At 37.6% G+C, this 13,508-nt stretch overlaps 1 long non-coding RNA gene across 1 annotated transcript in view; it reads right to left on the minus strand.

The window, feature by feature from the left end:
• LOC144581879 (uncharacterized) overlaps window positions 1-11,607 on the minus strand; it is a 33,496-nt gene extending 21,889 nt beyond the window's left edge. Inside the window, exon 1 of the long non-coding RNA XR_013533295.1 lies at window positions 11,556-11,607. This is a non-coding gene — a long non-coding RNA (uncharacterized LOC144581879). The remainder of the gene's footprint in view (window positions 1-11,555) is intronic.
• Between the last annotated feature and the right edge of the window lie 1,901 nt (window positions 11,608-13,508).

Consider the following 13,508-nt stretch of genomic DNA (forward strand, 5'->3'; position numbering starts at 1 on the left):
ATTCAACAAGTTTAAAAATGTGCATTTTGGAAGATAAATAATTTGATATATAACAGGTGTTGACTTACTTGCCTAGTATAGATCAGTGAAAAAAAGTTTCCTTTCACATGGTAGGTACATTGCAGAAAGAAAAAAATGTTAAAAAATTTTAAAAACTAGAACTATACAAATACATAAATAAATTGTGTGTTAGAAATTTATATATGCTCTAAAAGTAGAAAAGAGATGTAGTTATAATATGTAATAGTGTTACAGTCGGTAGTCAGACACACATGAGCAGGGCAGGAGAGGGACTCCACCCAGGAATGTCAAGCAACCATCAAGCGATAGTCAGGTGATTGTTAAACTGTGTTTCTAAAATGATAATTAGTGTCAGGGGAAGACAGTCTCCCAATAGATAGAAAACACCTGGAGCTGGAAATCAGCCACTTCCCAATAGGATCTCAGAGTTGGATGAGTGAGCTCAAGCATATGCACAAAGAGGCAAAGTGGAAAATGTATGACAATGGCAATGGCATTTGACTGGTAGAGGTAAATTGACCCTAGAGAGCATGAACAAAACCTCAGTAAATGCAGTAGGCATATGGTTACCATGCCAATGTGCTAACAAACACTTCAGATGCAGCAATATAGCAGCAGTTACTCCAAGAGAAATATCAAGGGATGATAAAAAAAAAAAAACAACCTGAAACCATACCAATATGTAAAACCCAAGTTAACGGCTAAATGGGGCACTTGGATCTCTCAGGTTTCCCACTTGGCCTTCTTTCAAGTGTACTTTGCTTTCTTTCACTCCCGTGCTAAGACTTTTTAGTAAACTCGCAGTTCTTTTCTAAAAGTCACATTGTTGCTTCCCTTTACCTGAAACCTACTTCTGCACCTTAGCCAAGTTCTTTCCTCCAAGGAAGCAAGGATCAAGTTTGCTGCAGAGCACTACACATTTACTGCTGGTAACAATAGAGTTGTTAGTGTAACCATGGGAGTTTACCCAGCTCCCAGAGCTCAGAGGTTCTTGGCCTCTCTTACCCCAAAGAATGGGGAAAGGGGCCCAGGAGGGGCAGTGAGTTTACTGTTGGAATAAATACGCAGACCCAAAGAGTTTTGCAGAAGAGCGATTTATTAGACACACACACACACACACACACAGAGAGAGAGAGAGAGAGAGAGAGAGAGCGAGAGAGAGAGAGACAGACAGACAGAGAGAGAGAGAGAGAAGAGAGAGAAAGAGAGAGACAAGACAGCTCCCACACTGCTGTGGGAGGGGAACCCAGAGACGGATATCCCTTTCGGTAGGAGAAGCTGAAGTTTTAACCCTTGACTTATTCCCACCCCATTCATGTTCTCATTTAATGAGAGAAGTTCTTTCAAACTTCCTCTGAAGTAATTGATCTTTGACTCTGAGACTGGATTGGCTACTTGGTCCATAGCCCTGAATTATAGAGCCCCCTCCTCCCAGAGCTTTTGGTGGGATTTTGGGAGAAGGGAGCCCCACCTGGCTTTCCCTACCTGGCCTGCGGGCAGGAAACCCAAAGAACTTTACATTTAAAATCTTTCTGGTCTCCAGATGGAGGCGTGGAGCTGGGAAGCTCCTGCCTTTGAAACCATGCCCCTCGTGGACCCAGAAAGAGAAGTTTCTTTAACACAGCCCCTCAGTAGGACGAGATCATTGCAACAATGACATATGAGCAAAGGCTAGAAGTACGTGGCTTTTCTATGTAGATATTTGGTGGTTGATCACATTTGATATGGGAGGGGAGCAGGGAAGTGCTGGGTAGAGAAGGACCAGGTCCCTGGCAAGGACTCTACCCTGGGGCCTGTGTCCATAGACCTAAGTGAGAATAGGCACTCCTGTTTTTTCACCTAAATGGTGCATTTTCCAAGACTATCCTGGCCTGCCGCACCCCTAATCCTGCACCCATATAAACCTGAGACTTTAGTGAACACACACACAAATGGTTGAACATCAAGATCAATAGGCCAGCAGACCGGCAATGGCAGAACAACACAGCAGAGAAAGAGAAGAGAAACATCTGGACACCAGGAGGAGGTCGGCTAGTGTGGTCAGAGAAGAGTTCAGCTGCTGGACTACACAAATCCAGGGAAAGACCACCTCCCACTTCATCCTCCTTCCCATTCCCCATTCATCTTGCTGAGAGCCACCTCCACTGTTCAATAAAAACTTGCACCCATCTTTTGAGCCCATGTGTGATTAGATTTGTTCAGGACACTGAACAAGAGCTTGGAATACAGAAAGCTGTCACACTGGCCCTCTCACCTTGCTATAAGGCAGAGGATTCATTGAGCTGATTAATACACAAGCCACCTGAAGATGGCAAATCTGAAAGAGCTTTGTAACCCATGGCCACTTGGGCTTCAGGAGTCAGACACCAGCCCTAGGTGCTGCTATGGGGCCACAGCCCACAAGCACTTGTCCAGCTTCTGCATCTGCCTGTCTGAATGCTCTCCCTAGGGGTTTGAGCTGCAGAGCAACCAAGCAGGTGATCCACACCCCTGTCAAATGTCCTGCAAGAAAAATCAAGGAACTCTCCCATATCAATTTCAGGCAGAAATAAAGAGCTAATGAAAATATCCTGAGGCAAGTGTGTGCCTGGCATCTTTGAGGAAAAGCAGTGTGTCTGGAAAACCAATGTGTCTGGAAGTGTGAGCAAAAGAAAAGAAAAAAGGAATGAGGTAAGAAAGATCAAGAGTCAGGAGTTAGCTTACATCAGATCTTATAGGCCATAAAAATGACTTTGTTATTTTGCAAAAAAAAAAAAACAAAACAAAACAAACAAACAAAAAAACTCCATTTGAGCAAAATAACATAATCTTATTTCTAGCAGAATATAATTCTGGCTGGAATTTTTTTTAAGTGGAAGGTTATGGTGATTTAGACATTAATAGTGGTGAAAAAAGAAACAAAAGTATTTACCCAAAAATATTTGAGATATTTCAAGATGGCTATTCAGAGGAGTTGGAAATACAAGAATAGCCAAAAAGTTGTTTTTTGAGGAGGAAATTTGCATCTGTAAACAATTATGCATTGATGCAGCCAGGATTTTTCTGGGGGATGATATGAGTCTGTTGTCATGCTGCTAATAAAGACATAACCAAGACTGGGTAATTTATTTTTTTAAAAAGGCTTAATGAACTGGCATATTTACATGTCTGAGGAAGCCTCACAATCATGGCAGAAGATGAAGGAAAAGCAAAGGGACTTTTTACACGGTGTCTGACAAGACAGCTTGTGCATAGAAACTCCCATTTATAAAATCATCAGAACTCAAGAGACTTATTCACTACCATGAGAACAGTATAGGGGAAACACTCTCCATGATTTAATTATCTCCACCTGGCCCTGCCCTTGACACATAGGGATTATTACACTTCAAGGAGAGATTTGGGTAGGGACACAGTCAAACCATGTCATTCCACCTGGTTCCTCCCAAATCTCATGTCTTGACATTTCAAAGTCAATCATGCCTTCCCAACAGGCCCCCAAAGTCTTAACTCATTTCAGCATTAACTCAAAAGTCCACAGTCCCATATCTCATCTGAGACAGAGTAAGTACCTTTCACCTATGAGCTTGCTAAATAAAAAGCAAATTAGTTAATTCCTAAATACAATGGGATTACTGGCAATGGGTAAATACACCCATTCTAAATGAGGAAACTTGGACAAAACAAAGGTACTACAGTCCCCATGCAATTCCAAAATCCATCAGGGCAGTAAAATTTTAGTTTCAAAATGATGTTCTTTAACTTCATGTCCTACATCCATATCATGCTTCCATGGAAGAGGTGGGTTTCCATGGTCTTGGGCTCTGACCCTGTGGCTTTGCAGGGTACAGCCCCTCCCCCAGTTGCTTTCATGGGCTGGTACTGAGTGTCTGCAGCTTTTCTTGGTGTGTGGTGCAAGCTGTCAGTAGATCTACCATTCTGGAATCTGGAGCATAGTGGCCCTCTTCTCACAGCTCCACTAAGCAGTGCCCAGTGGGGACTCTGTGTCGGTGCTTCTGCCCTATATTTCTCTTCTTCACTGCCCTATAAGAGGTTCTACTTGAGGGCTCCACCCCTGCAGCAAACTTTTGTCTAGACATACAGGAATTTCTATACATTTTTCTGAAATCTAGGCAGAGGTTTCCAAACCTCAATTCTTGACTTCTGTGCATCCACAGGCTCAACACTGTATGGAAGGCCTGGGGCTTGCACCCACTTAAGCAACAGCCCGAGCTCTACATTAGCACCCTTTAGCCACAGCTAGGATGCAAGGCACCAAATCCAGAGGCTATACAAAGCACCAAGGCCCTGGGCCCAGCCCACAAAACCATTTTTTCCTCCTAGGCCTCCAGGGCCATGATGGGAAGGACTAAGGTGTAGACCTCATGCCCTAGAGATATTTTCTCCATTGTCTTGGTGATTAACATTTGTCTCTTTGTTACTTATGCAAATTTCTCTGGCCAGTTTTAATTTCTCCTCAGAAAATTTATTCTTTTTTTCGTCAGGTTGAAATTTTCCAAACTTTTATGCCTGCTTCCCTTTAAACAAGTTTCAATTTCAAACCATATCTTTGTAAATACATAAAACTAAATGCTTTTAACAGCACCCAAGTCACATAATAAATGCTTTACTGCTTAGAAATTTCTTCCCTCCGATTCCTTAGATCATCTGTCTCAAGTTCAAATTCCACAAATATCTAGACGGGGCAAATGCCATCAGTCTCTTTGCTAAAATATAGTAAGAGTCACCTTTGCTCCAGTTCCCAAGTCCCTCATCTCCATCTATGTCCACCTCAGCCTAGACTTTATTATCCATATCATTATCAGCATTTTGGTCAAAGTCATTCAACAAGTTTCTAGGAAGTTACAAACTTTCCCACATCTTCCTGTCTTCTGAGCCCTCCAAACTATTCCAACCTCTGCCTGTTACTCAGTTCCAAAGTTGCTTCCACATTTTTGTGTATCTTTACAGAAGCACCTCACTTCTGGTATCAATTTATTGTATTAGTCTGTTCTTACATGGCTAATAAAGACATACCTGAGAATGGTTAATTTATTTAAAAAATGAGATTTAATGGACTCACAGTTTTACATGGCTGAGGAGGCCTCACAACTGTGGCAGAAGATGAAGGAAGACCAAGGGACTTCTTATATGGTGGTGGACAAGAGAGCTTGTGCAGAACTCCCATTTATAAAACAATCATATCTCTTGAGATTTATTCACTACCATGCGAACAGCATGGGGGAAACTGCCCCCATGATTCAATTATCTCCACCTTACCCTGCCATTGACACTGGGGGATTATTACAATTCAGGATGAAATTTTGTTGGGGATACAGCAAACCATAACAGGAATCTTGTTCTAATTCAGAAAAGATAAACTAGAGTTGAACACCTTAAAAACTCTGAAAGAAACATCATGTATTGTTTATGAGGGCTGCTGCCTGTGATGTTTCTTCTATATAACAAGACCACCTTTGCTAGCCGGCTTCCTGTTCTCCCTTTCTCATAACCTATTTTGTCAACATAACCAGTTTTTCCATGCTTCAAATACAGATTCCTTCTGTAGTCTCAAGAAGGTATGAAAGTGTCAACTATTTGGCAATTTTTTTTGAGATCTTATATTTTGTAAGACTTCCATACACATTAATACATTTATATGCCTTTTCTTCTCTTTGTTTGCCTTTTTCTGTTGATTTTCAGTGAACCTTCAGAGGGTAAAGAGGAAGTTTTTCCTTGGCTTCTACAGTGGTGAGAAAGAGTCAGTCTCTGAATATAATTTGAAAGTAAAGATAACAGGATTTCCTAACAGATTGGATGCAAAGCTGTAAGAAAAACTGAAGAGTCAAGGAATGTGCCTCCAACGATTTTGACCTGAGTAACTAAAAGGATATAGTTTCTTTCAACTGAGATAAGAATGCTAGAAATAAAGGAAGATTTTGAGAAGTGAGGGGTTTGATTTTGGACATATTGTTTCAAGGAGTATCATAGATTCTGTCAACTGAAGAATCACAAGATTCAAAAATTTGAAAAGAAGAGCATTATTTCCATAAAGGTTTGCAGCCTGCATGCTGGTTATCCTTCAGGCTGGGAAGCACAGCCTCTGGCAAAAGTTGAGATCAAATGCTTTGAAGGAGAGAAGGATATGCTGAATGTGGTGACTGAATTACATATTTAATAAACTATAGCAGCAGTCATAAATATTTATGAAAGGAGAAACATGTGCATGTATAATTAAGCCTACGCCTTTTCATGGGTTGTGTGTTCAAAAAAGTGGAAGTGAGAGGGTTGACAAGAATTACTTGCTGGGTTCTGGGCAGAAAGATATTTATAATTAAGCATTAATCAGACTTCATTTTGGCCCACTTCCATATAACCAAAAGTTACATAGCACTAGATACTGAGCACTTGCTTCCTTATTATTGCTATAGATAGGATCACTGGTATAATAATTATAAGGCTTTCTGTTTAAGAATTGCCTAAGATGTTCTTTAGATCTTAAATTCTGATGGAATGGCTATGTCAACCAGTTCAAAGACTCGAACAGAGGAACTAAATCAGTGTAAGAATGCAATATCTGGCTGGGCGCAGCGGCTCAAGCCTGTAATCCCAGCACTTTGGGAGGCCGAGGCGGGTAGATCACGAGGCCAAGAGATCGAGACCATCCTGGTTAACATGGTGAAACCCCATCTCTACTAAAAATACACAAAAAATTAGCTGGGCATGGTAGCTTGTGCCTGTAATCCCAGCTACTCAGGAGGCTGAGGCAGGAGAATTGCCTGAACCCAGGAGGCCGAAGTTGCGGTGAGCGGAGATCAAGCCATTGCACTCCAGCCTGGGTAACAAGAGTGAAACTCCGTCTCAAAAAAAAAAAAGAATGCAATATCTTTATTTCCCCATCTCATGACTTCACTCTCTTCACCCTGAATTCTAGGATCAATCTATAATCCCAAAATTTCAGCCCACTCCAAGATTCCAACACTTCAGCCGCTAAAACTCTTAGACACAAACTCCTCAAAGAGGCAGATTTGAGGCTTCCTTTTATTTCCTCATTTGCCCTACAATTATGAAAATCTTTCTCTGCTGTGTAAATCCAGAAAATCTGAGACAGGTCTCAGTTAATTTAGAAAGTTGATTGTGCCAAGGTTGAAGGTGTGTGCCCATGATACAGCCTCAGGAAGTCCTGATGACATGTGCCCAAGGTGGTCAGGGCACAGCTTGATTTCATACATTTTAGGGAGACATGAAACATCAATCAATATATGTAAGAAGTACATTGGTTCTGTCCAAAAAGGTGGAGACAACCCAAAGTGGAAGCAGTTTCCAGGTCACAGGTAGGTGAGAGACAAATGGTTGCATCATTTTGAGTTTCTGATAAGGAAGAAATCAGAATGTGCACCTCTGTCAGTGAGCAGAGGGATGACTTTGAATAGAATGAGAGGCAGGTTTACCCTGAGCAGTTTCCAGCTTGAGCTTTCCTTTTAGCTTAGTGATTTAGGGGCTCCAAGATATTCTTCTTTCACAGCTACAATCCCTGATGTCTTGGTATATTGAGTTGCTGCATATTAGGCAAACAATGGATTACAGTAGGATTAGCATGATCCAAGGATGAAGTTTTAGGTCAAAAAGTGAAGCAAAGGGTATAAAACCCCTCACTGTGCATCCTCCACAAGATGGTCCAAACTGGCTTGGAGATGGTGGTTCGTTTTTAGGATGGGATGCATTGCAAAACTGGTGAGCTGTTATGTCAGAACTGCAAAGAATCTCGTGTGGCCTCAGATGACTGGCTATATGTGTTAAAGGAATAAGTCACCCACTTTTTGTTTTCCAGAGCTGGTTTCTACTTCCACCTTAGGAAGTAATTCTGATTAAAGAGCAGTAGAAAAAGGGGTATACTGAGGCATATCTAACCTCCTGTTCCATCCTGGCCAGGAACTCAGTTTTCAAGCTTTCTCTGGGATCCCCTTCACTCAAAGGAGATTTGTTCGGTTAGTTGAGGGGCTTAGGATTTTATTTTTATTTCTCAACTCCAAATGGAAATATTGCATAAATAGTTGGATGTGTGCCTAGAATTTAGGATAGCAGTCTAGGTTTGTAGATATGAATTTTAGTGTTATCAGCATAACTAGTACTCAAAATCATGACACTGGGTGAGATTAAGGGAGTCTAGACAGATCAGAAAAGAAAACCAAAGCGTGAGTCCTTGCACATTCCAACAGTAAGAGTTTAAGCCAAAGAGGAGAATACAGCAAAGAAATCAGAAAAGGACTGTACAGTAAAGTAGGAGGAAAACCAAAAGTGAGGGATGACCTGACGACAAATTTCAAACCTCACACCCAGTAGACCAAACAATCCATAGTAAAAGCTCAATAAATGCTAAGAGATTAAATTGTTTTCTATTCATTGACTATTTTCTGTCTTGTGGGTCGCCTATTCTGTCATTCAATTACAATACAGAATGATGATATCCATACTTCGACTATACGTTTATCTGTCTCTAAAACACACAGAGTGCTAATATGTAAGAAAGTTGACTTTATTGCTCAAAATAATGTTTGAAGATTATAAGTACAATAAATTATTATTTATTTTGCATATTTGCCATTTAATAATTAGAAGGAAAGTATATTGATTCAGGCAAAAAGCTAACCCTTATAATTGCTTTGAGCTTTTTGTTTCATTTTGTTCTGTTTGGCCATATAAAGTCTAGTTCTAGCTATGCCCATGAAAAACAATTCAGTGCTCTGGTTGAACATTTACCACCCTGATGACAAATGGTGCTTTAGGTTTGGCATTTCAATTTTGGTGCTATGGATAGGAATGTAATAAATCAAATATTTATGTGCTATTCATTTTTGACAAAGCCTATTCAGGAGGGACATGGGGAAAAAAACACATATTTTATGAGGAGAAAAGCCTAGATAAAAATCCTAGTCATATAATTTACTGCAGTTTAGAGTTTTCTACTGCTATTAATGGGTATCCTCTATTAGATGGTACATTGAGATAGTATTAGAGAGATGACTAGAAGAGAAGGATTTATGACATCAGCTAAGGAGAGATAAAACTTGGGTTACAATGAAGACATGTAAGTCAGAGAAATTGAGGAGTAGATAGAAATAGCATTAGAAAATATATCAAGGTCAAGCAACTCATATTGTGGAATTGAGTGAATCAAGCCAGCTGATCTATAACTGTCAGAATATTTGAGAGACTATTGTAGTGACAAGTCAGGACAAACCATTCAAAACATATCATTGTATTTGTTTTATAAAATTATAAAAGTTAATATATGACTATGTAATATATTGCATATGCATGTTTGTATGTACAATATAATCTACTTTAAAAGATTTTAATTAAAAGGCTAGAAAAGTCCAAGTGACTTGAAAGAATTATTTTAAAAAGGTAGTAATCATTCAAATTAGTAAGAAATCTTCATATTTTATGGTAGGAATTATAGGGAGCTAGTGTTGAAGACCAAATATTATAGATTTGTTCATAACAATCTTGATGGTTGCGAAATCTTTCATCTTTCTATGCCTTCTATCATTATATATAATGAATTAATTTTATATAAAATGGGACTTTATACTCTTTTTAAAATTATACTCTTTAATTATACTCCTTTATTTATTACTCTTTGCTATTTTTACTATTTAAAATCATTTAATAAACTAACACAAATAAATAAATCACAATATACTCTGTCATGGCATTGAAAGCTGACACCACTTTTCTTCATTCTACAGATTAATCATTTATTACTCCTCAGTGACACATTTTGAATCCAGGAAATGGCTTAAAGCTGTCCTCATTATAGCCTCATTAAGATTTTTTTATTCCTTAATCTTCTCTTCAACTAACTTGGCTTCCACTCCTCACATTCCTCCAATGCTGCTTTAATTTTGCTACTTCTAAGTCAAGTCCCACTTCCTATCTGATGATCTCATCTCTATAATGAATCCAAATATTTTCTTGGAAAATGATGATTGTTATGCGTGTGTATATTAGCCACAAGGCCCAAATATTGTTAACTTACAAGAGATGTAATTAGTAATGATGAATTAATTCATATTTTATGCTGAAAAGACTAATTAACTAATGTAGATGTCTCATAGCCAAAAATAATAGTGTAGTTATTTAGTCAATTAATTGATTAAAAAGGAAATTATTATTTACTTACATTAGTTAGAATACCAATAAATACCTTAAACATTTAAATTTAAAACATTGTAAACTGCACATCTTTCAACCAATTATTTTTAAGATAGCATCAAAATCTATTAATGTTTAAAGTTCTGAACTGTCTTCATTGCATAAATGGCAATCTAATGTGTGAATTTCAGCTTGAGTTTCTTCAGGGTGAGCTGAAATTTAAGACAGTTGCTAAGCAATGTGATTGCAAAGTGGCCCAAGATTTTTGTGATTTCCTCCCATTTTTTGCAATTTTTGCTTATACATAGTTCAGCGTATTTTCTTTTCCTGTCATCAAATTTATCCTAACCATTCAACTTTGTTTTTACACAAGCATCAACACTTCATCTTTCATACTCATATTTCATCTGAACATGCATATTTAGAGTTGATTATTGCAATGACAATGTTAATGGAAATAAATAGATTAGGGAATAAATAAAAAAATGATAATATTTTTGGCAAAGATTCAATTTAAATGGTACAAACATACTGGCTTTTTAGCCAGGACTTCAGTATCCAATGGGCATCCTTCTACATAATTGACTAATTAACAAGTTGATTAAAGGGTTAGGACTTTTTATGATAAAACAAATACAGATGCTTCTTGACTTGTAATGTTGTTACATCTTGATAAACACATTATACATTGAAAAAATTGTAAGTGGGAAATGTATTTAATACATCTAACCTACTGAACATCATAGCTTAATCTAACTTATATTACATTAGCTTACAGTTGGGCAAAATCATCTAACACAAAGCCTATTTCATAACAAAGTATTTAATATCTCATATAAATTTTGGATATGGTCCTAAACATGAAACATGGAATGGTTGAATGGGTACTTGAAGTAGTTTCTACTGAATGTGTATTGCTTTGCACTACCATAAAATTGCATCTATCCTGATTTGTTCCTTTTGGATTTGAGTCAGGTGCTTCTTACCAGTTCTGACTTCCTATTCCATCACTGCTCTCTCTCCTAATGAGGTCTAATCACAGTAACGACAATGGTAAGGGCAACCTAAGATGATAACTTCTACAATGTCTGTGATCCTAAAACAAGTTACAGAGAATATGGAAACAATAAGCTTCAGTATTTCCCCATTTCTAAGCTTCTTCACAGACTGACAAATAAATTTGGTGGTATAATACAGTTAAAAAACCAAATAAACAATGTTAGTAGGACAAAGTAAGTCTTATATGATTACTATGAATATATAAGTTTAACTTAATCTTTTTGAAAATTTCCCAATCTTTCTATTTTATGATAACCCACTCTCAAATTTCTAGGACCTTCTCCCAGGTAAAATTAGCTGCTAGACCATAAGTAAGTCTCCTTGTAATTATAGCTTACTTTCTTGTGTGAGTATGTGTGTCCTCTTTTTCTCTCATAAAGCCACCGGAATGGGGAGAGAGCCTAATTGCTTGAACAATTGGGAATTCTACCTGTTCCATTGTGCTGCAGTAAATGTTCTATTCTGTTTGATCCAACACAGCTCTGTCTAAGGCTCAATTAAATTGTATAGCCATTTTACCTGATTTCCACAAGGTGTCAGAGATCTGTGATTTATTAATTCACTGATTTCATAAATACCTTTCTACAAATGTGATGGTTAATTTTATGTGTCAACTTGACTGGGTCACAAAAGGCCCAGGTATTTAGCCAAACATTACTCTCATGTCTCTGTGAAGTGTTTTTGGATGAGATTAACATTTGATTAGAAAACTGATAAGGCAGATTGCCCTACCCAGTGTGTGTGGGCCTCATTCAATCTGTTAAAAGCCTTGTTAGAGAAAAAAGGCTGAGTAAGAGAATTGTTTTTGCCTGAGAGCCTTTGAACTATGACATTCACTTTTTTTTTGCCTATGGCTCAAACTAAAACATCGTCTCTTATTGGATCTCAAGTCTGCTGGACTTCAAACTGGAAATGTCTCATCAGCTCTCCTGATTCTCAGGCCTTTGGACTTGGCCTGGAACTCTACAAATGACTCTCCTGGGTCTTCAGCTTGGTGATTCACCCTGCAGATCTTAGGACTTGCAAGCCTATAACTCCTTGAGCCAGTTCTTTATAATAAACATATTTCTCTCTCTCTCTTCAATATATATATATGATAATAATTAAATATACTAACTAATAATTAATTTTCAACATATAATGTGTTTATCAGGATCAAGATGTAACAATATTAGTCAGGTTTTATACATATAAAACCTCTATATATAAAAATATATTTCTATATTTAAGAAACAATATATACATATATTTTAAATATGTATGTGTGTATGTTCTGTTTCCCTAAGCAACATTAAACAATAAAAGGAAGCCTTTTTATCTTTCCTCTTTCAGCGGCAACATCTTCCTATTTTGCTATTATTAATACAGCTTAATTGATAAGCTGCCTACTCCTATCTATGGCAGCCTCTTCAGACCAATGTCTGAGTTAGACTATTTCACTTTGATTGTCTTTATACCCCAATGACAGTCTCCAATCATTAAAATGCTTTCCTCAATTTCATGCATTCAAATACATAAGCAAGTCTTGTTCTGCTTAGGTTCTTAGGCCAGGTTATTAGATCAACACATCTTAGTCCTGATAGGCACCCAAGCTCCTACGTGTGTGATTGTCTTTAATGTCACATAATGGTGAATTAGGAAAAATAAAAAAACTTGTAATGATTCAACATCTAGTTATCGAGTGCACTAAAGTGGTGAATACATACATGTAAACTTTGTGAATAATTTTATAAAGCAAGCCATTTTTTGCTATTATTTAGAATGTTTATAAAATAAACAGCAAGCATTTAATTCATCTATAGATGGTATAAGAAGAGGTGCTTTGTATAATTTTTAAAAATGAAAATTTGTCAAGAAAAAATTCTTAAATGGCCATTTGTCCACTTGGAATATTAAAGGACCCTACATTATATGGAAAACCTATTATCTGACACCAATAGTCAAAGTACATAAGAACCAAAACCTTAGTGTCTCATTGAAATGATGATATGTGCAGCAGATATTTAGTAATAAAAATGTTCTAATGAACTTTACAGCAATATGAACACGTGCAAATCTCTGGGAAATGCTCAGGTTTCTCACATAGCGAGGTATCTTCCTCAGCTACAATGGAATGCATGTTGGTTTAGCATACAATTTTTCATCCTAAAAATTCCAATGTAAATAACAGAAAAATGAGGTTTAAGATCTCATGTTTTTAAATATATTGTAGTTCAGTATCTTTTACCTACTTGTACATGGGCCATGGGTATTTTCTAATCTCCCGTGTATGTTTAAACCAGCAAAAAGAC

Source organism: Callithrix jacchus, chromosome 3 (assembly GCF_049354715.1).
Source record: "Callithrix jacchus isolate 240 chromosome 3, calJac240_pri, whole genome shotgun sequence".
Taxonomy (NCBI): Eukaryota; Metazoa; Chordata; class Mammalia; order Primates; family Cebidae; genus Callithrix; species Callithrix jacchus.